Raw genomic sequence first — 21,465 nt, 5'->3', positions numbered from 1 at the left:
TCATTATTTTCTATCAGGATGGTGTTTTTCAGGACAGATATCTTCCTTATTAAGTCCAGCTTTTTCTCATATTCATCCATTTTTTTTTCGCATAAAAAAATCCACTTCTTTTCGTACAGTCAGCTGTAGCACCCCTAGTTTATAGTTAGAACATATATTTTGTGGTGCCCACTATTTTCGTTGGAAAGAAAAATGGAAAAGAGGTTTGTGAAAGCTTCTCATATCAACTGCATTACCAAGTGAAGAACAAACAGAACTCAGGTAACACATGCATGGCATCTGAGGGCTATCAGTTTTTTTCACCGACCAATTCACTTGATTGATCTACAAATTAGATCAAACCTTATTTTTGGCGGACAACCTTAGGCTGTGTTCACATTTGTGCTTGGGTTGTTTTTCTTAGGCACCAATAAAAAGAATTTATGTCCAAAATTGATCAGTTGCACAAGGCAGGTTGACCCCATTGATTATTTTACGCATCTGTTTTTAGAATGGAAAATAAAAGTTCTACAATTATGTGCTTTTTTTCTAAAGCCTGAAAAGGATAAAATTGTGCCTTTCATACAGCAATATAATTATTTGTAAAGAAAAATGCTGCTGAGGTTTTAAGGCGTTACGTTAATTCTCATTTACGTAACACTGCAGTCTGTGGCTCACTAGCAATGTTTCTTCCTTCCATATTAGAAGACCTGAGTCCAAATACCCACTAACAAGCTTTAAAAGTATATTTCGAGACATCTATTGAGCACTGAAAAATCTTTTCTCAAATTGAAAAACAACCATGAAAAATAATGCAGAAAAAAAGTGTCTTTTTCCCCTCCCCCATGACAACACACCTTGAGAGAGGGATCCGCCCCACCAAGGACAGGAAACCGTCTGAAATAAAAGGGCGGTACCTCTCCCTCGCTTTAGTTGGTTTCCTGTCCTTGATGGGAACCTGTCTGAAGAAGATGTCCATACCTACCTGGGCCTGTTCCGGTGTGGAAGAGCAGGCACCAGCCTGTGCACCGGGTTCCAGGTTCCAGAAGCGCCGTCCGCGGTTCCCTGGAGCAGTGTCCGAGCGTGCGCAGGCGGTGAGGAGGGCTCCGGCTCCCCGCAGACCGCTGCGCTGTCCTCTCCCTGCCGCAGGCTCCTGGCTGGCCGCACGCCGGGAGCGGCGTCTTCCGGGTGTGACGCGCCTGATGTCACGGAGCGGTGCACGCTGGGAGAGGCGTGCCCGATGACGTCGGAGGGCGGCACCCGGATCCAACATGGCGGCGCTCTGTAAGCGCTTGCCGGCCGGCTTTTTCAAACATCGGCCGGCGGGTGCCAGGAGGGGGGAGGAAACAAGAACTGGAGGAGGTTCCGGATGTGCCCTATTTAAGGTGGAGGGGTTGTCCTGGTCAACACTGCCTATACTCATGCTTGTGGTATAGCAGCTATGGCAGACCAGGACAGCAGCAGCTGACCCCTCCATCTCATCAACTCCAGCGGAAGAAGCAGTCGGACGCCTCTAACACGGACGGCCGCTCCAGCAACCGTAGCGGCAGCAAGAGAAGTAAGGTGTCGGACGTTTTAGGGCCATCCAGAAGGGATTCATCTTATGTCCCGCCACAGCCTCCAAATCCGGTACCCTTTTGTGACTTCAGGGGTGAGTGATCTACGTGAATGTCACTTAATGGTAATGGAAAGTTATTATGTGCTTCATTCCTTAAGAACCTAAGAAGAGTAGCGCCAAACAGAAGCACAGGGTTTGCGCCTTATGCCAAGTCCCCCTTTCCATAGATTGGCAGAAACAGCTTTGTGCTAGCTGTATTAACCAAACCATAGCGGAGAGCACCCCGGATTTTGCTTGTAATTTGAGGGCCGTAATCCGTACAGAGGTTCAGGATTCCCTGAAAGGCTTTCTTAAAGGGAAAAAGAGATCCCATAAGGATATCTCCTCTGACTATGATTCATCCTCCCAGTCAGAGGATCTATGCCTCAGTGAATCAGCATCCTCCTCTTCATCAGACAGTAGTAGGCCCTGTTTCCCTATTGAGGATACTGACAAGTTGGTCAGAGCAGTCAGATCTACCATGGGGTTGAGGGAGGAAAAGGCAGCCAGGTCCCTGGAAGACATGATGTTCGCAGGCCTGGAGGAAAAAAAGAGACGCTCCTTTCCAGTGAATCCTAAAATTCAGACCCTTATAGACCGGGAATGGAGAAAGCCTGAAAAATCGGGAGTGTTGCCCTCATCCTCTAAAAGAAGGTATCCCTTCGAGGATAGTGTCTCTGGGTCCTGGGATAAAATTCCTAAAGTTGACAGGTCTGTTGCCCAATCATCAAAAAAATAGTCCCTACCCCTGGAAGATTCAGGCAGTCTAAAGGATGCTCTTGATAAGAAGGCAAATTCCTTCCTGCGTCTTACCTGGGAAGCGGCGGCAGGGGGCCTGAAGCCAGCGGTAGCAGGCACTTGTGTCGCTAGGTCACTCATGGTGTGGCTTCAACAATTAGGAGACGAGCTCAAGGATAAAAAGATATCCAAAGATAAAATCCTCTCCAATTTACCTTTACTGCAAGCAGCGTCTGCTTTCCTTGCCGACTCCTCAGCGGATTCGGTTAAACTCGCAGCCAGGTCTGCTAACTTATCGAATGCTGCCAGACGAGCCCTGTGGCTCAAAGGTTGCCCAGGAGACCTACACTCTAAACATAAGCTATGTTCACTTCCTTGTGATGGTAAACTATTGTTTGGCCAAAAACTGGACGAGCTTTTGGAGAAGGCCGGCGACAGGAAGAGAGGGTTCACGGGGGGACACAAAAAAGTCCTACTTTTGGAGGAAAAGATTTAACCGGGGTCACCCTCCGGGAGAAAGGAAAAGATGGGAGCCCAGAACTAGAAAGGACTCTGGTTACATGTTTGGGGGGCCATCCTCCAGTACCAAAAAATCTCCCCAATGACGCAAGGCTAGAGGTCGGGGGAAGGCTTTCCCATTTTTTCCCAGCTTGGGAAGCCATTACTTCAAATCCCTGGGTGTTGAGTATCATAAAGAATGGCCTAAAGATACGCTTCAGTCAAGTCCCTCACCGAACCTTCATGATCATCTCCAGGAGGAAGTCCAGGGAGGAGCAGATAGCCCTACAGTCGGAAGTGCTGGATTTAGTCAATAAGCAGGTCCTTCACGAAGTTCCAAATTCACAATGGGGATGGGGGATTTTATTCCCCCCTATTCGTGATCAAAAAACCAAATGGGTCCTTAAGGACCATTATCAACCTCAAAAGTCTAAATCAGCTGATAGAGAACCGGACTTTCAAGATGGAATCAGTGAACTCGGCAGTAAAACTCCTGTACCACAATTGTTTCATGGCAGTTATCGACCTAAAAGATGCCTATTATCACGTCCCAATCCACCCAGACTACCAGAAGTACCTAAGGGTAGCCCTATTCATCCAAGGGGAATTGAGACAATTCCAATTTACTGCCCTACTTTTTGGACTCTCGATAGCACCGAGAGTGTTTACAAAGGTTATAGCGGAGGTGACAGCTTTTCTCCGAATCAAAACTGTGGTGATTGTTCCCTACTTGGACGACTTTCTGATAATAGGGAAATCGGAGGACCACTGTTCCTCTCAACTTTTAGAGGTCAGGACAGCCTTACATCAACTAGGATGGTTGATAAATATTCAAAAATCAAAACTATCCCCCTCAAGGTCTCAGATCTTTCTGGGCTTGACCCTAAATTCCCAAATCCAATCCTGCTTCCTCCCGGAAGACAAGGTTTGCAAAATAATCAGCCTGGTCTCAAGGGCCATAAAGTCTCCAGTGATGTCCCTGAGAGGAGCAATGTCCCTACTAGGCTCCATGACTTCCTGTCTCCCGGCAGTCAAATGGGCCCAAAGTCATATGACGCTTCTTCAGTGGGAGGTCCTGTCAGCGCAAAAATCCTTCAACGGACATTTAGAAAAAAGACTCTTTCCTTGGAGACAGTAGACTCCCTCTCCTGGTGGACAAACAGGGAGAATCTGACCTCAGGCTTGCAGTGGTCCAGACCATGCGGCCATACAATTACAACAGATGCAAGTGGCTCCGGCTGGGGGGGTCATCTAGCAGATCTCTCGGTTCAGGGGCTCTGGCTACGTCACGAAATAGAGACATCATCGAACCTAAAAGAGCTTTTGGCAGTGGAGAAATCCCTGATAGGCTTCCTTCCCCACATACAGGGTCACCATGTCCAGATCAGGTCCGACAATCAGACGACAGTAGCTTATATAAATCACCAGGGAGGAACAAGATCACGCTCCCTTATGGTAGTGGCAAACAGAATCCTGCAGCTAGCAGAACAGCATCTCCTATCGCTCAGTGCTTTTTACATCCGGGGGGTAGAAAATTCAAGGGCATATTTCCTCAGTTGCCATACTTTAAGACAAGGAGAGTGGGCTCTAAACCCGATAGTCTTCCAACAGATTATCCATCTATGGGGGTCACCGGACATAGATTTGTTCACCACCAGGGCGAACAGGAAAGTGGAGAGGTTCTGTTCACTAAATCCAACAGAGAATCCCTATGCTGTAGACGCTCTCCAGATACCCTGGAAGTTCAGGAGGGCCTATGCTTTTCCTCCGATAGTAATGATTCCGGCAGTTGTGAGGAAAATTCGGGAGGAGAGGGCAAGGATAATTCTGATAGCCCCCTTTTGGCCAAAAAGACCCTGGCTCTCCCTGCTTCGCATAATGTCGATCTCGGATCCCTGGGTCCTGCCGGACAGGCCGGACCTTCTCATCCAGGGGCCGATGTTCCATGCACAAGCCAAAGGTTTCCATCTGGCAGCTTGGAATTTGAGAGGTTGTTACTGAGCAATAGGGGGTTTTCACCAGGCCTAGTTTCCACCCTATTGGGTACTAGGAAGCCCATAACAACTAAGATTTATACCAGAATCTGGGGAAAATGCCTGGATTTCATAGACTCCCCATTGTCAGATAAACCTCCAATTAAAGATGTCCTAGAATTTTTACAGAAGGGACATGGCCTGGGGTTAGCTACGGGGACACTTAAAGTTCAGGTGTCCGCCCTAGGGGAGCTCTATAATTGCAACCTGGCGGGGAACAGGTGGGTCTCTAGATTCATTAAATCCTGTTCCAGAGCTAAACCAGTTCGGGCTCTCAGAGTTCCTCCCTGGGACCTGAATTTGGTTTTAAACGCACTGTCTGGCGACCCATTTGAACCCCTGCAGGTTATCTCTCCAAAGTTCCTCACCCTCAAAACCATTCTCCTAGTGGCCCTAACGTCGGCCCGTAGGGTGAGTGACCTGCAGGCCCTTTCTGTTGATTTCCCCCCCACCCCCATACACCCAAATTCATGATGACCGGGTCGTCCTACTTACAGATCCGGCATACCTTCCGAAAGTAGTTTCCAGATTCCACTGTAATCAAGAGATTGTGCTTCCCTCATTCTGCAGTAACCCAAAAAACCCTGGGGACGTTAGATTCCACAATCTAGATGTTAGAAGGGCGTTACTACAGTACATAGACATGACTAGTCAGTGGAGGAAGGACAAGTCCTTGTTTCTGGCCTTTCAGGGGAGTAGGAAAGGTCACGGGGCATCAAAGGGAACTATTTCTAGATTTCACAAAAAGTGTCCAAATTAAGCTAATAGTACTTCCGAACAATCAATTATTACCACACAAAATTTTTTTACCAGGATATATTATGATTACCCAGTAAAACATGAAGTACCAAAAATAATTTAAAAATAAATATTTTATTTAGACATGTTAAAATCCAAAATAGAACCATAAAAGAGAAAGGTACCAAACATGAGGAGGCAGGAGAAACAACACTGAAATCTTTGGGAAAACTTGAGTAGTCTTATGATAATTAGATTATGCTGTGGATGAAGCACTCATCACAAATAAAAGGAATATAGTGGTGTTATATATAGCAGCGTGGAGTGTCAGAAAGAGTTAATTCATAATGCCACACATTGGATCGAATCCACAGGGCAGCAGCGCTGTAGCATACTAGTGCTCTCGTGCACATAAGTGCCAAGTGCATAGACCAGCACTATTCATTCATAGCATGACCAGCACCTGCGGCCGAAGTGATCGAACCAGTGCATATAAATAAACAAAGATCTCCCGCTGTCACTAACACCTAACACTAAATGGGTACGTTCAATACACAGGCATATCAAAACAATAAGGTATAAGGTACTTGTTCCATACCAATGTAGATGCTCCTGCTTCCTGCCCCGACGCGCACGTTTCGCATTAGCTTCTTCTAGGTGGCTTAGGGAGGCCATTTGTCTAGCTTACATATCTACAGGTGTTCTGTCACCGGACGGTATTAAAGCTCATTCCACCAGAGCTGTAGCGACCTCCTAGGCAGAGAGAGCAGACGTCTCAATTGACCAGATATGTAAAGCTGCTACTTGGTCTGCACCATCCACCTTCTACAAGCACTATCGGTTGGACCTATCCTCCTCTGACCTTACCTTTGGGAGAAGGGTACTTCAGGCGGTGGTCCCTCCAACTGAAGCGAGGGAGAGGTACCGCCCTTTTATTTCAGACTGTTTCCTGTCCTTGGTGGGGCGGATCCCTCTCTCAAGGTGTGCTGTCATGGGCTCAGGAAAAACCGGCTACCGGTAAGTAACCTTGGTGTTTTTGTTTCAGCACTAAATCTTTAGGCATAAAGTCAACATAACAAAACTCATACGTTATTATGTTGACAAAACCTACAAATGTCAACATATACCTCTACAAGCCAGTGACTGTATAATCTGTGACTTCTCTGCATTTAGTGGTTACTACTCACCTGTGCAGTTATCTGTAGGAATCTCCTCTTTACAACGTTCATCATCCATCACGTAGGTCTTTGTAGAATTAATAGGAGTCAGATCTTTACCCTGAAACAAATATTGTAAAAAGTCACTGACAGAGGGAGAAGTCGTAAGAAATGATTTCAAAGAACAGAAAAGATCAAATAGCAACCAAAAATGACATGACAGCAATAGTTATCACATAGCTGCAGGTCTCCTGGATAAATCCAACCTGTCAGCTGCTAATTCTGACCAGCAGTCTCCATAACCAGAAAACTGTGAGAAGATCCAGACAACATCTAATGTCTATGATCAGCTTTATCCTGTCATCGCCACCAAGTATAAAACATACACTGAATGGCCACATTATTAGATACACCCATCTATTATTGTGCTGGATCTCCTTTGACTTTCAACAGTTTATCACATCGTAGATTCCATTAGATGTTGAAACAGTTCTGCAGGAAAATTGTCCCATGCTGACTGAATAGCTTCTGGAAGTTTCCACAAATTAGATGTAGGTACTCACATGCCCTGAACACTGCATTTTACATTAACCCAGAGATGCTCTATAGAATTAACATATGAGGACTGTAAAAATCAGTGAAGCAAGAAAAACTAACTCCTGTTTCTAGCAGAATTCCATGAGTGTATGACCCTAGTGGCATGGTGCATCGTCCTCTACTATATGCTAAACATCTGGTGTAAATGGAAGAACTTGGTTGGCCACAATGCTTAGGTAAGTTCTAGTGTCCAAACATCCATCTGCAGGTATCATTGGACTCGGGTTGTGCCCAGAAAACATTCCCCACACCATTAATCCAAAGTCGTTGACTGAAATATTGATATCTGACCAGAAGAGTACATGGACTCATGTTGTCTGACCCTCCCATCAGAACGGTATTAAAAAATCTGGATTCATCTGCCAATGTTTTCCACTTCTCAGTAATATAATTTTAGCTATTTTTTTTTGTCCAATGAAGTTTTCCCTTTCTCTTTGCCTTAGACATCAACTGCACTGGAACTGGTCATCTTCTGTTTTGTGCTCAGCTACAATTTACATGACTGTGTTACTCAGAGAAATTTTTGATCTATTCTACAATGAGTTGTTTATGCCCACATGATCCCCTTTGACTGTAGGTTTTTCCTTGATCACAACACTTTCGGATTATTCTTGACACCACAGCACTTAAAACCTCTTAGGGTTTTTTAAGGTACTGGCCCTGGTAATATAGCATCAATTGACTCATTCAAAGTTGCTAATGTGTCACCCTGGCCTGGATGCCACAAATATAATAAAGCTGTGTCTGAGAGCAAGGGGGAGGTCCTCTGGTCAAGGACCATTAGCACGCAGCACCTCCTGTCCCAGACCAGTAGGGGGAGCAGGCTCCCCTATAAAAGCTGGAGCTGGAGGCAGGGTTAGGAAGAACTGGACAACCTGTCTCTGGGTTGAGAGGTGTCCCAGAGCAGGGACAGACAGTTGTGTTGCAGCCTAAGAGGACGTGTGGCAGTAGGAGAGCCACGAGCCAGGTACAAAAGGCGAAGTGAGTCTGTCCTGGCAGATAAAGAAACTAATGTACCAGACTTTGGTGTCTGAGGCTGTGAGGATTCCACATCCTACAGCAGATAACCAGTCCGCAGGGGACTGTATATTTCTTGGCCTAAGAACCCCGGAGGCTCCGCCACAGCAGAAGGGACCAGCAGAGCCGTACCAGGCCGGGAGTAGCAAGGGACCCAAGTTGCAAGCAATACGGGCGAGAGGACACGGTGAGCTCAGGAACGTGGGCTGTTACATTACCAGAAGGGAAATAGCCAGAAGGAGCACAGAGAGCACGGTAGGCCGACACCCTCACCTTGGCCAGGGCCAGCTTCCCACTTGCTCTCAGACATCCAGGCCCCCTCCTAGCCGGGCCTGTTTCTGGGTCGTTTTACCTGTTCAAATAAAGACCCTGAACTGTTTAAGAGGCCTCCATTTCCTGGCTAACGCGGTCGGAATCATCCCCTCCATCATCCATCATACACTGCCCTGGGGCCCTACTCTTCCCGAGGGAAGTTGTACTATTCGGAGCTGCACATTTACATCTGCCCCAGAGGTCTGCACTGCAGCGGCAGTTAGCACTGACCGCAATCCACGGGAGGCATAGTCGGACATTACTTAAAACTTATAAAGGACTGCCACTGGTCTGACCACCCTGAGCCACGGACCGGGTTGCCACTACTACCCCCATCGTCTCCCTATTGCCCGGCTCTGAGTGCCCCACGGCCCAGGGGGTGAGTCAGTTTTGGCGTAGTCGGCAGGATCGTCGGAATGTAGGCCACGCTTAACTAGGGGGCAGGAAGATGTCGGACACGGAGGCGCCCACTACCACCAGCGCAGCTGCAGCAGCGGTGATGCCATTTTCCCTGCCCTACATCCCTGGTGCGGCCTGGCTGCCTAAGTATTCAGGGGAGCCCCATGCCCTAACTGACTTTAAGGAAAGGCTGTACAGTTTGTTCCAAGTTTACCCCCTGACAGAGGAACAGAGGATTAGCATACTGACATAGCAGTTAACTGGAGCAGCCCAGCGGGAGGTAAAGTCATGGCCCGCTGAGGAGAAAAGGACCGTAAAGGACATTCTGGCCCGGCTGTGGGGTACCTTTGATACACGTACCTCCGCTGAAATTAAAATGCGGTTCTATGGATGTAAGCAGCGGGCACAGGACAGCATCAGGGACTATGCCCTAAATTTGCAGGAAGCCTTGAGAGCCATCAAACAAGCTGACCCTGGCAGCGTGCAGGATACGGATAAGCTACTAACAGAACAGTTCATAAAGGGTCTGCTGTCCAGCGCCCACAGGACCCAGCTGCGCCTCATGTTCTTTCAGAACCCTGATCTGACCTTTGCCCAATTCAAGGACAGGGCCATAAGGGTACTCCGCGAACCCGCAGCAAGTGGAGCTATAAACCCCCGGCGCCCTGCTCTCACCTACCACCAGGAGGCGGCGCCCTCCTCTATAGACTCTGTGGGGGCTGATGCACAGGCCCTAAACCAAGCCCCATCGAAAGATCTGCACCACCAAGTCCAGGAGCTGACCAGGAGCGTCGCGGCGTTGACCAGGACCGTCCAGGCGTTACAAGTGGACCCGTCAAGACCCATCGAGTTGGCTTCAAGTCCGGAGGATGTCCCGTGGCGTCGACAGAGGAGGACCCCGTCGTTCCGAGGGAGGCCCACAGACCGCTACGCAGAGGATGGACAGCCCATTTGCCGTCGATGCAACCAGCCCGGACACATTTCCAGGTACTGTAATTTAAACGGGTCCAACCTGGGGCAGAGGGCCAACCCCCAGGCATAAGATCACCAGGCCCTTATAATTGGCGTGATAAGTACGTTGGGGGGCGCCCAGTTTTACCCGTGGTGCTGGACGGTATCCCCATGAGCGCCTTGCTGGATACCGGGTCGCAAGTAACTACTATCCCTTATGTACTTTTTAAACAGTATTGGACTGATGCTGATATAACACGGTATCCAGACAGTGACTTGAGCATCATCGCCGGTAATGGCTTGCCCGTGCCGCAGATGGGGTTCAAGGAGATGACCATTAAAATTGGTAAAGTTGAACTACCGGCACAGGGAGTGATTATTGTGGACAATGACCGTCGTTTAAGTCACCCTAAAATAACTGTGGGTACTAACGTGATTGAAAATTGTCTTTCAGAGGTAATTGTAATTCTACAACAGGTGGCGGTGAATGCTAGTTCCAGCCAACAGAGAGTCCTCAACAAGGAGATAAAAGCCCTGATGAGACGGCAGCAGGTAGAACTGTCTGGTGGTGAGATCGGTAGCGTAAGACTGAGTGACCCATTCCCCATTTCCATGCCTCCCAAAAGTGAAATGATGATCTGGTGTCGGACTGCAATCGGGTTGAGAGGTAGAGACTACCAAGCCATGGTAGAACCCGTGTACTCAGACAGCAGGCCCACCATTTTGACAGCCCGGGGGGTGGTTGATGTCCGTCATGGGAGGGTGCCCGTTCGCATTCTCAACATTGGGGAGAGGGAGGTATACTTACCCAGGTACGCTACACTTGCCAAACTGTTTGCTGTCAAACACAAAGCTATCAGGGTCGTGGAGCCTTTGCCTCCATCTCCACAGGCGGAGGGTAATGGCTCCCAGAAACAAAAGGAGTACTGGTGCCAGAAACTCCATGTGGGTGCTGACTCCACTCCCCTGCACCAAAAACAAGGAGTCTACCGGGTGGTACAGGAGTACGAGAGAGTCTTTAGTAAGCACCCGCTGGACTTCGGCAGAGTAAAAGGGATAGAACACCACATCCCCACAGGGAGCCACCCACCAATAAAAGAGAGACACACACCTGTACCCCCTGCACATTATCAGAACGCAAAGGGCATGCTAAGAGAAATGAAAGAAGCTGGGGTCATTAGGGATAGCTGTAGCCCCTGGACAGCCCCCTTGGTTCTGGTAAAAAAGAAAGACGGAACCATGAGAATGTGCGTGGACTATAGACAAATCAACCGTATCACCCACAAAGACGCATATCCGCTGCCTAGAATAGAAGAGTCTTTAGCCGCACTAAAATCAGCTAACTTCTTTTCTACTTTGGACCTTACTAGCGGGTACTGGCAGGTTCCTGTGGCAGAGGCTGACAAGGAGAAGACCGCCTTCACCACCCCGATGCGTCTGAGCGAGTTCAACTGTATGCCCTTCGGGCTCTGCAACGCACCAGGGATCTTCCAGAGGCTGATGGAATGCTGTCTAGGGCACCGAAACTTCGAGACGGTCCTCCTTTACCTGGACGACGTGATCGTCTATTCGAAGACTTACGAGGACCATCTAAAGCACCTGGCCAAGGTGTTCGAAGCCCTGGCAGGCTATGGCCTGAAGGTGAAACCATCAAAGTGTCACCTGTTGAAACCGAAGGTCCAGTACCTAGGGCACGTGGTAAGTGCGGAAGGAGTAGCCCCCGACCCTGACAAGGTCACGGCAATCAAGAGCTGGCCAAGCCCTTCGAACGTCAAGGAAGTGAGGCAATTCCTCGGGTTGGTAGGCTACTACCGAAGGTTCATCCCCGGGTTCACTAAGATGGCAGCTCCTATGCAGGACCTCCTGATAGGACAGTCTAAGTCCAGAAGCCAAAAGCCACCCTTCAAGTGGGATAAACCGGAAGAGGAGTCCTTCCGCCAGTTGAAGATGGCCCTCACAGGGGATGAGAACCTGGCCTACCCTGATTATGGCCAGCCTTTTATTCTCCACACAGACGCCAGTAATGTGGGACTGGGAGCCGTACTGTCACAAAACCAACAGGGCAGAGAAAGAGTGATCGCGTATGCCAGCCGGAAGCTGAGGCCCACCGAGAGGAACCCGGAGAATTACAGCTCCTTCAAGCTAGAATTCTTGGCGGTGGTGTGGGCCATAACGCAATGCTTCAAGCATTACCTGGCCTCCGCAAAGTTCACTGTGTACATGGACAACAACCCGTTAACACACCTAGACAGTGCAAGACTTGGTGCCCTGGAACAGCGGTGGATGGCCCGTCTCTCCAATTATGACTTCGTGATCAAGTACCGGGCAGGCAAAACCAATGCCAACGCTGACACCCTATTGAGAATGCCTCACTTACCTGAAGGTGACGAAGACCCAGAAGAGCTGGAGGAGGTAGAACTCCCCGCTTTTCACCGGTATGGGGCCGCTCAATACTCCCACCGCGTGAAGGAGGAAGATTTAACAACCGTTATGGTCAATCCCCTACCTCACCACAGCTGGGCCGAGACCCAATGATAGTGACCCTGCAATCCGCCTGGTGAAAGATCTGCTGACCCAGGAAGACGCCCGCTTAGATCCAGATGCTCCAGAGGAAGCCAAGCAGCTATGGAAAGAGAAGAGCAAGCTGTTCCTCTATGAAGGCAAGCTGTGCAGAAGACTTGTCAACCACCGGACACACGAGCTGACCTGGCAAGTCGTGGTCCCAAGGCGGGATGCAGCTATGGTCCTGGGGGCTTACCATGACAGAGCGGGGCACTTCGGTTGGAAGAAACTGGAGTTCCTGCTAAGAGGACGGTTCTTTTGGGTCGGCATGAGAGGGGCTGTAGAGAAGTGGTGCAGGGACTGTGGCCCTTGTAACTTAAGGAGAAAAGACCGCACCAGCCAGAAGACACCCTTGAAGCCCATCGTCACCCAGCAGCCTCTTGAGCTGGTAGCTCTGGACCACGTCAAATTGTCTCCAAGCCGGTCAGGATACATCTACGCCCTGACAATCGTGGACCACTATTCCCGTTTTCTAGTGGTGGTCCCGGTAAAAGACTTGACAGCCCAAACGGCGGCCAGAGCCTTCCAGCAATACTTCTGCCGTCCACACGGGTATCCGGAACAAGTCCTGACAGACCAGGGTCCAGCGTTCGAGGCCGAAATCTTCCAAGAGTTCTGCAACCTCTATGGCTGTAAGAAGGTTCGGACAACGCCTTACCTCCCACAAACCAACGGGATGTGTGAGAAAATGAACAATATAGTCATTGATCTCCTGAAGACGTTGCCCCTGGAGGAACGCAGCCTGTGGCCAGAAAAACTGCCGGACCTGATAGACTTATACAACCATATCCCGGTGAACGCTACAAACTGCACCCCGGCTTACCTGATGCGAGCCAGACCAGGTAAGCTGCCCCTAGATCTGGAGATGGGAGTCCTAACACCTGAGGACACCTCCCCGGATGCGGACTGGGATACGGAGAGGCGACTGCAGTACAAGAAGGTACAGGAGAGTGTGGAGAAGAGCCTGGCCCAGGTGAGAGAACGGCAAGAAAGACTCTTCAACCAACACACCCCTGCTGGTCCCCTAGAACCCGGTGAGCAGGTCCTGAAGTGAAAGAGAAGGCTACATAAGTTGGACGACCAGTGGGAAAGGGAACCCTACACCGTACTGCAGTCTGATCACGACAACTCAAAGGTGTGCGTGATCACCAAGGATGGAGGAGAAACCACTAGTACCGTCTCCAGAGACCACCTAAAAAGGTGCCTCGAACAACTCCGCAGTGCAGAAGAGGATCAAAGTGACCTTGAACCCGCAGAGGACAAGGAAGAAATGATCAGCACCGTTCTCGGAGAGTTCCCTCAGTCCTGGACTCGAATAAACGATGCCATAGTGGTACCCGTCCTGCATTTCCTGCAACCGGCTCAGCAACAACCTACACCAGAGCCGGAAGGTGAAAAAGAGCAAGCAGTTCCAGAGGCAGAAGGGCCTGTACCAGCAGCCCAGGAGAGTCAACCCTCTGCTGACAGTGAGCCTGCCATGCCTGCGGTAAGCCAGAGGATCCGCAGACAGCTGCCTGCCCTGCCTGTAAGTCTAGCCAGTGACTGTACCCTAAATGGTAGTGAAGAAAACCAGGTCGGTCCACCACCAGACAGTGGGTTACGCAGGTCAACCAGGAGCACAAAGGGGCAGATACCCGCTCGCTGGAGAATATAGGGTGCACTAAAACTGTAAATAACCCTGTTGCCAAGTGTTGAAATGTTTGCAAAGTTACATGCATGATTAGTAATTGTGTATTTCAGTTTCTTACAGTTACCGTACGGACTCAAAGGTTATGGACTTTTAATAACCGGGACTTTGTATGGACTGCGTTCGGAGCCTGACCCAGGAATGAACTAAGACTGTAAAGGACTTGGGGCTAGGACAGACCCCCACCTGGTTAAGGCTCCCCGTTGTGTTGGTGATATGGACACCCGGTCACAGACCACACTGTGACCTTAAGAACTCAACCTGTGCGTCGTTTGTCTACTGATGTTTTATGGTCATGCATATTATCTTTGTTTATTGTTTAGTCCCGGAGTACTAAATTTTACTAGGGGGGAATGTGTCACCCTGGCCTGGATGCCACAAATATAATAAAGCTGTGTCTGAGAGCAAGGGGGAGGTCCTCTGGTCAAGGACCATTAGCATGCAGCACCTCCTGTCCCAGACCAGTAGGGGGAGCAGGCTGCCCCTATAAAAGCTGGAGCTGGGGGCAGGGTTAGGAAGAACTGGACAACCTGTCTCTGGATTGAGAGGTGTCCCAGAGTAGGGACAGACAGTTGTGTTGCAGCCTAAGAGGACGTGTGGCAGTAGGAGAGCCACGAGCCAGGGACAAAAGGCGAAGTGAGTCTGTCCTGGCAGATAAAGAAACTAATCTACCAGACTTTGGTGTCTGAGGCTGTGAGGATTCCACATCCTACAGCAGATAACCAGTCTGCAGGGGACTGTATGTTCCTTGGCCTAAGAAGCCCGGAGGCTCCGCCACAGCAGAAGGGACCAGCAGAGCCGTACCAGGCCGGGAGTAGCAAGGGACCCAAGTTGCAAGCAATACGGGCGAGAGGACACGGTGAGCTCAGGAACGTGGGCTGTTACATTACCAGAAGGGAAATAGCCAGAAGGAGCACAGAGAGCACGGTAGGCCGACACCCTCACCTTGGCCAGGGCCAGCTTCCCACTTGCTCTCAGACATCCAGGCCCCCTCCTAGCCGGGCCTGTTTCTGGGTCGTTTTACCTGTTCTAATAAAGACCCTGAACTGTTTAAGAGGCCTCCGTTTCCTGGCTAACGCGGTTGGAATCATCCCCTCCATCATACACTGCCCTGGGGCCCTACTCTTCCTGTGGGGAGTTGTACTATTCGGAGCTGCACATTTACATCTGCCCCAGAGGTCAGCACTGCAGCGGCGGTTAGCACTGACCGCAATCCACGGTAGCATAGTCGGACATTACTTAAAACTTATAAAGGACTGCCACTGGTCTGACCACCCTGAGCCATGGACCGGGTTGCCACTACTACCCCCATCGTCTCCCTATTGCCCGGCTCTGAGTGCCCCACGGCCCAGGGGGTGAGTCACTTACATCCCACGATTTTGTCATTCTTATGAGGATTTCCACTTATTCATAAGAATTCATAAATTTTATGCTGCTATCACAAGCAAAAATTTCCAAATTTTAATTGGGACAGGGCTTGTCTCTAATAATTTGTTCTTAATACTGGTGGATAACACAAGACTGAACATAAGACCTTCACAGCCTTTTAAGCATCATAAGGGAAATTTCATGACACCTTCTCTCCATCTACCTGATGATCCTGAGGAACATTGGGATCTTCTTGTTTACAGTCCTGTGGAAGAAGAGAACGGGGACATCTCTCTGGCGTTGTCCTGTTAGTTGATAGAACTGAAGGAAACACATACAGGGACTGAATTCATTACATATGGATACTTATAGGCCGTGTGTAATTAGTTCTGCCTATTACCTGGTGATGTGAGGGGCTGGTGAACCTCCATCATGACGTCTTTGTACAGATCTTTATGTCCTTCTAAATACTCCCACTCCTCCATGGAGAAATAGATGGTGACATCCTGACACCTTATAGGAACCTGACACATAAAATGATACTGTCATCTCCCCGATCCCTTCATAGCATTACTGTATAATGTCCCAGCATTCCCAGCAGTGTCACCTCTCCAGTCAGCAGCTCAATCATCTTGTAGGTGAGTTCTAGAATCTTATGGTCATTGATGTCCTCATGAATCACGGGGTGAGGTGGAGGCCCCATGATTGGGCTCAAGGTTCTTCCCCATACCTCAGACACAGGGTCCTCACTAGAGGTCTTCTTCACAACTGTGTAATCCTGGTTATGAAGAGACACATTAATAAATCTCACTGCAAACATTTCCAGAGTCCTCACCTCTCCAGTTTGGTCCATCTGCTATTCCCATAGAAAAGAATAATGTAATTTGACGTCATCAGAATCTCTCACCTCTCCAGTAAGCCGGAAGATGATCTCTAGGGTGAGGTGTAATATCCCCTCCACCAACTTGTCCCTGTCCCTATCCATCCTTGACGGATCAATTAGTTAAATTCCCTTATATAGAAGATCTCCACTGAGAGGATCCGATATTGTAGGGACCTGAATGGGGAGAAGATGACGATGTAACATCATAAAGATCCCATGTAAGAAATCTCCGGAGCGGTTACCGGCTTCACATGATCACTACATCCAGTCATGGCCACGTCCTGCTCCCGGTATAGCACACAATCCAATTATACTTACATACAGATATTTATCACATAATATCTCCAATCCAGCACCAAAAAGCAAATAATCTAAAATAAAAATTTGAATCTTTATTAACCCCTTCCTGATATAAGACACATTAGTACATCTTATTCGGGAAGGAGTTCCCAAAATGGATGTACTGGTATGTCTTGGGAAGTGCATGGGCACAGGAGTTGTGCACGGCGCGATCACTGTTAGAGCTTGGCGTAACCGACAACCTAGCTGCCATTGAAACACCTCCGTCTGTTTAACTTTTTAGATGTTGTGATCAATAGCGATCGCAGTATTTAAAAGGCTTTGATAGGAAGTCGACTCCCTCAGTCATTTCATCGCCCCCTCACTCATCCCTCCACGATACAATTGTGAAGTGCCAATGGTAGTCATGGTAAATGGTGGTCATAAAAATGACTTCCTGGTCTGCCAGGCACGGTGGTCTGTAAGATCCCGCCATAACTCATCCTGTCAGTGAAAAACTGTCGGGTCTAATATCCTGTAATGCATAAGTATTGCAGGATGTTAGATCTGCAATCAGACACTTGAAAGTTGAAGTTCCATAATGGGACTAAATTTAAATAAATTAAGATTTTTTTTTAAATATTTAAAACCTTGAAATAAACAAGACCTAAAAAAATATGAAGAAATGTTTCTTCAACAGAAAATATTTTATTTGTGTAAAAACAAAAAAAGTACACATTTTGTATTGACTAATCCGGAAACACCAGATCTATAAAATGTTCACATTATTTATCCCTTAATTGAACACCATAAAAATAAAATATTCATAAAAACACAGCAAAAATACTGATGTTTCATCATACCATGGCACACAAAGTGTAATAAAACGCAATCAAAAAGTCATATGTAAATAAAATTTGTATCAATAAAATATGCATCTTGTCTCGTGAAAATTGAGAACTCAGTTGAAAATGGCTTAGTTGATGGAAAGCTAAAAAAATTATACCTCACAGAATATAATGATACAATATTGAATGATTTTTTTCTAGAAAAAAAACTGTAACTAGTGTGCAAAAGTAGCAAAATGTAAAAACCCAAAATAAAACTGGTATCGCTGTAATTATTCTGACTCGAAGAATAAATTTGTCTTATCACTTTTACTAAACGGTGAATGGCATAAAAAATTAAATAAAATACAAACAAATTCTTGAACTGCTCTTTTTTTTTCATTTTGCCTACGAAAAAAAAGATCTTTAAAACATTGTGAAGCAAAAAACTGTGTTTTGTAAAAAAAAACATTTTTACTATGTAAAAGTAGCAAAAAAATAAAACCTATAAATTTTGTATCATCAGAATTGTACTGACTTGCAGAATAATGCCGTCTAATCACTTATATTGCACGTTGAATGGCGTAAAAAAATAGTAAAAACTCCTCAACTGCTGATTTCTTGTTCATTCTGCCTCCTAAAATGTGTATAAGGCTCGGTTCACATTTGTCCTGTGCTTTAAGCTGAGCACTTGCCTCATTATTCAGTCAAATTCTCCAATGGAGCAATTCACTAGGATGATGCAGATGTAGTCACTATGGAATCCATCTGTTCCATCTTTTTAGGCAAGCACAAAAGTGCAATGGAGCACAGTTTTGTACACCGCTGGACAGAGCCAATACAAAGTCTAGAGTGTCTCCATATGCCTCATTACAGTGACGGTTTTCTCTGAACCACATATTTAGATGTAAGTGCTCAGCGTAGAGCACAGGCTAAATGTGTACCGAGCCTTAAAAATGATCCAAAATGTCATGTACCCCAAAATGGTAGTACTAAAATCTTCATCTCAACCCACAAAAAACAAGTCTCCACTCAGGTCCATCATCTGTTAACATAAATGGAGGGGGTTTGGGCTTCCATGGTATTGGTGACACAAAGGCTCTGGAAAAGCGACAGGACTCCTCCCAAAAACATCCATTTAAGTCTACACTCCTAAGTCCAAATGCCTCCTTTCCTCCTGAGCACCACAATGTGACTAAACCGCAGTTAGCGTGCACATATTTTGCATTACAATAGTGGGGAGAGCACACAACAATATAAGGGGTCTATGTCTCCAGAAGCACAAGTTGGGCACAATGTATTGGGCACTACAATGTCATATTTGCAATTTTCACTCTGAAACATCCAATGCGTGTTTATTTATGAAAAACACCTTGAGTGAAAATACACTACAGCCAAAGGTGAATTCAGAGGTGTGTAATTTCCAAAATGGGGGTCACTTCAGGGTTTTTTTTTTGCTGTTCTGCCAACTAGAAACTCTGCAAATGGAGTTTACAAACTATTCTAGGAAAATCTGCTTCACAAAAGTCAAATACCACTCCTTGCTTCAGAGTCCTGCTTGTGTCCAATTAGTATTGTGCAGCCACATGTGGTATTGCCATGTTCAGGAGAAATTGTGTAACATATTATAGGGCCATTTTTATCTATTTACCCTTGTGAAAATAAATGGTCTGGGAATAAAACAAAATAAAAAAAGGTCTTTTCTTTATCTTCATGGCCCAATGGTATAAAATTCTGTGAACAATCTGAGGTATCAATATGCTCACTACACTCTTATATAAATTAATTTAGGGGTGTAGTTTGTCAAATGAAGCTACTTTTGGGGTTTTCTGCTGTTCTGGCACCTCAGAGGCTCTTCTTATATGACATAGCACCAACAAATCATGCCAGCAAAATCTGCACTCCGATATGGAGCTTCTTCCCTTCTGCGCTGTTCATTGTGCACAAACTGTGACCACATATTGGATAGGAGTGTACTCAAGAGAAACTTTTAACACATTACGTGGGCCATTTTCTTCTTGTTGCCTTTGTGAAAATCAAAGATTTGTGGCTAAAGTAACATATCAGTAGGAAAAATCATAATTTGTCATTTTCACGGCCCATAGTTATACAATTTTGGGAAACACCTGTGGGTTCAAGAAGTTCACTAAGTTTCTAGATGAATTCCTTTAGGGTTGATAAATGGGATTACTTTTGAGGTGAGGGGGGGGTCCCTTTCCAACCAAAATAGTGCTTCAAATGTCAAACTGCGCGCCATCTCTTCAAAGCTGTGCCACACACTCGAACAGTAGTTTCTGATATCATATATTCGGCGTACTGAAGAGAAATTGTGCCCCCTTTCTCCTGTTACTGTTGTGAGAATGAAAAATTTGGAAATAAAGTGATATTTCTGTGGAAAGAAAAATAATAACTTTGGAGCCCCAGTGTTATAAACTTTTGTGAAGCACCTGTGGGTCCAGAATGGTCAGAACAGCCCTGGATGAATTTCTCGGGGTGTCTTGTTTCCAAAATGGGATCACTTGCAGGGGCTTTCCGCTCTTTTGACACCTTGGTGGCTCTGCAAATGCAACATGGGGTCCAAAATGTATTTAAGCCAAAATTACACTCCAAAAGTCAAATGGCACTTCTGACGTGTGCTAAAATGGTAGTTTTTGACCAAATATGGAATATTGACGTTCTCAAGAGAAATTGCAAAACAAATTATGGGGTTCATTTTCTCCTCTTACTCCTGTAAAAATGCAAAATTTAGAACTAAACTAATATTTTAGTGGAAAAACAAATGTAATTTTTCATTTTTTTTTCATACCACTTTCCGTTAATTGCTGTGTAGCACCTGAAGGGGTAAACTTCCTGGATGCATTTTTTTAATACTTTGAGGGGTGTAGTTTGTGCAGTTTTAAAATTGGGTCTTGTTTGGGCGTTTTCTGACCCTTCAAAGTCACTTGAAACTTTAAATGATCACTAAAAATATAGCTATTGAAAAAAATATAAAAATGATGTTAAACTTTTAACCCTTCTAATTTCAAAAATTATGCTGATTTAAAGTAGACATGTGGTAAATGGTATTTACTATTTTGTGTGACATGTCGTTTTTTAAGGACATGTAATTTTCAAACTTTGAATTTTTACGATTTTCTAAATTTATCAAATTGCCGATATTTTCATAAATAAACAAATCATTTCGGCCTAAATTTACCAAGAACATAAAGTACGATGTGTCTTGGAAAAAAAACAAAATCTCAGAATCACTGTCAAATTATAAGAATTTCAGAGTTATTTCCACATAAAGTGATACTGGTCAGAATTTAAAAATTTGTCCTGGTCAGGAAGGTGAAAACAGGCTTTAGCAGTAAGGTTTAAACGGGTTCTCTGGGAAGTGGAAACAGTCATAAATGGAAAAATACATTATTCACATGTCTTGTGTAGGGTTCAATTATAAGGTTTTTCAGAATGGATGCCATCGCATTACTGAACACAGAACTTGTCCTGGACACACAGCAGATCTTTCGCTACTTTAATTTTAATATTCCCTGCATATCCTCTGTCTCATTCAACTGTGCCCTTTGGAACGTGCAGTCAGCATGTAATAAACCCCTTTTTTCACATGTAAAGCGCCATGGAATAAATGCCGTTATAATAAAATACTAGCACAATCTGACCCGCTGTGTGATTAGGAAGAATTCTGTTTTCAGTAATGTGATGGCAGCCATTTTAGAAAACCTTTTAATTGTCACCTTGACAAGAAAACCGTAAAGAAGTCTTTTTTTCCTTAAAATAATAATTAGTGATGAGCGCAACTGCTTGTTACTCGAGTTTGCATCGGGTGCTCGGGTATACACAGAG

The 21,465-nt window shown here is 46.4% G+C and overlaps 1 pseudogene; it reads right to left on the bottom strand.

Annotated features, from left to right (window-relative positions):
• Positions 1 to 21,465, bottom strand: part of LOC141271469 (uncharacterized) — a 524,545-nt pseudogene that overhangs the window by 138,876 nt on the left and 364,204 nt on the right.

The sequence above is a fragment of the Phyllobates terribilis genome, unplaced genomic scaffold (assembly GCF_046119375.1).
Source record: "Phyllobates terribilis strain yellow unplaced genomic scaffold, ASM4611937v1 Scaffold_5__5_contigs__length_657084704, whole genome shotgun sequence".
Classification (NCBI taxonomy): domain Eukaryota; kingdom Metazoa; phylum Chordata; class Amphibia; order Anura; family Dendrobatidae; genus Phyllobates; species Phyllobates terribilis.
Note: the sequence above shows the minus strand (reverse complement) of the source record. Positions and strands in the feature narration are given on the sequence as shown.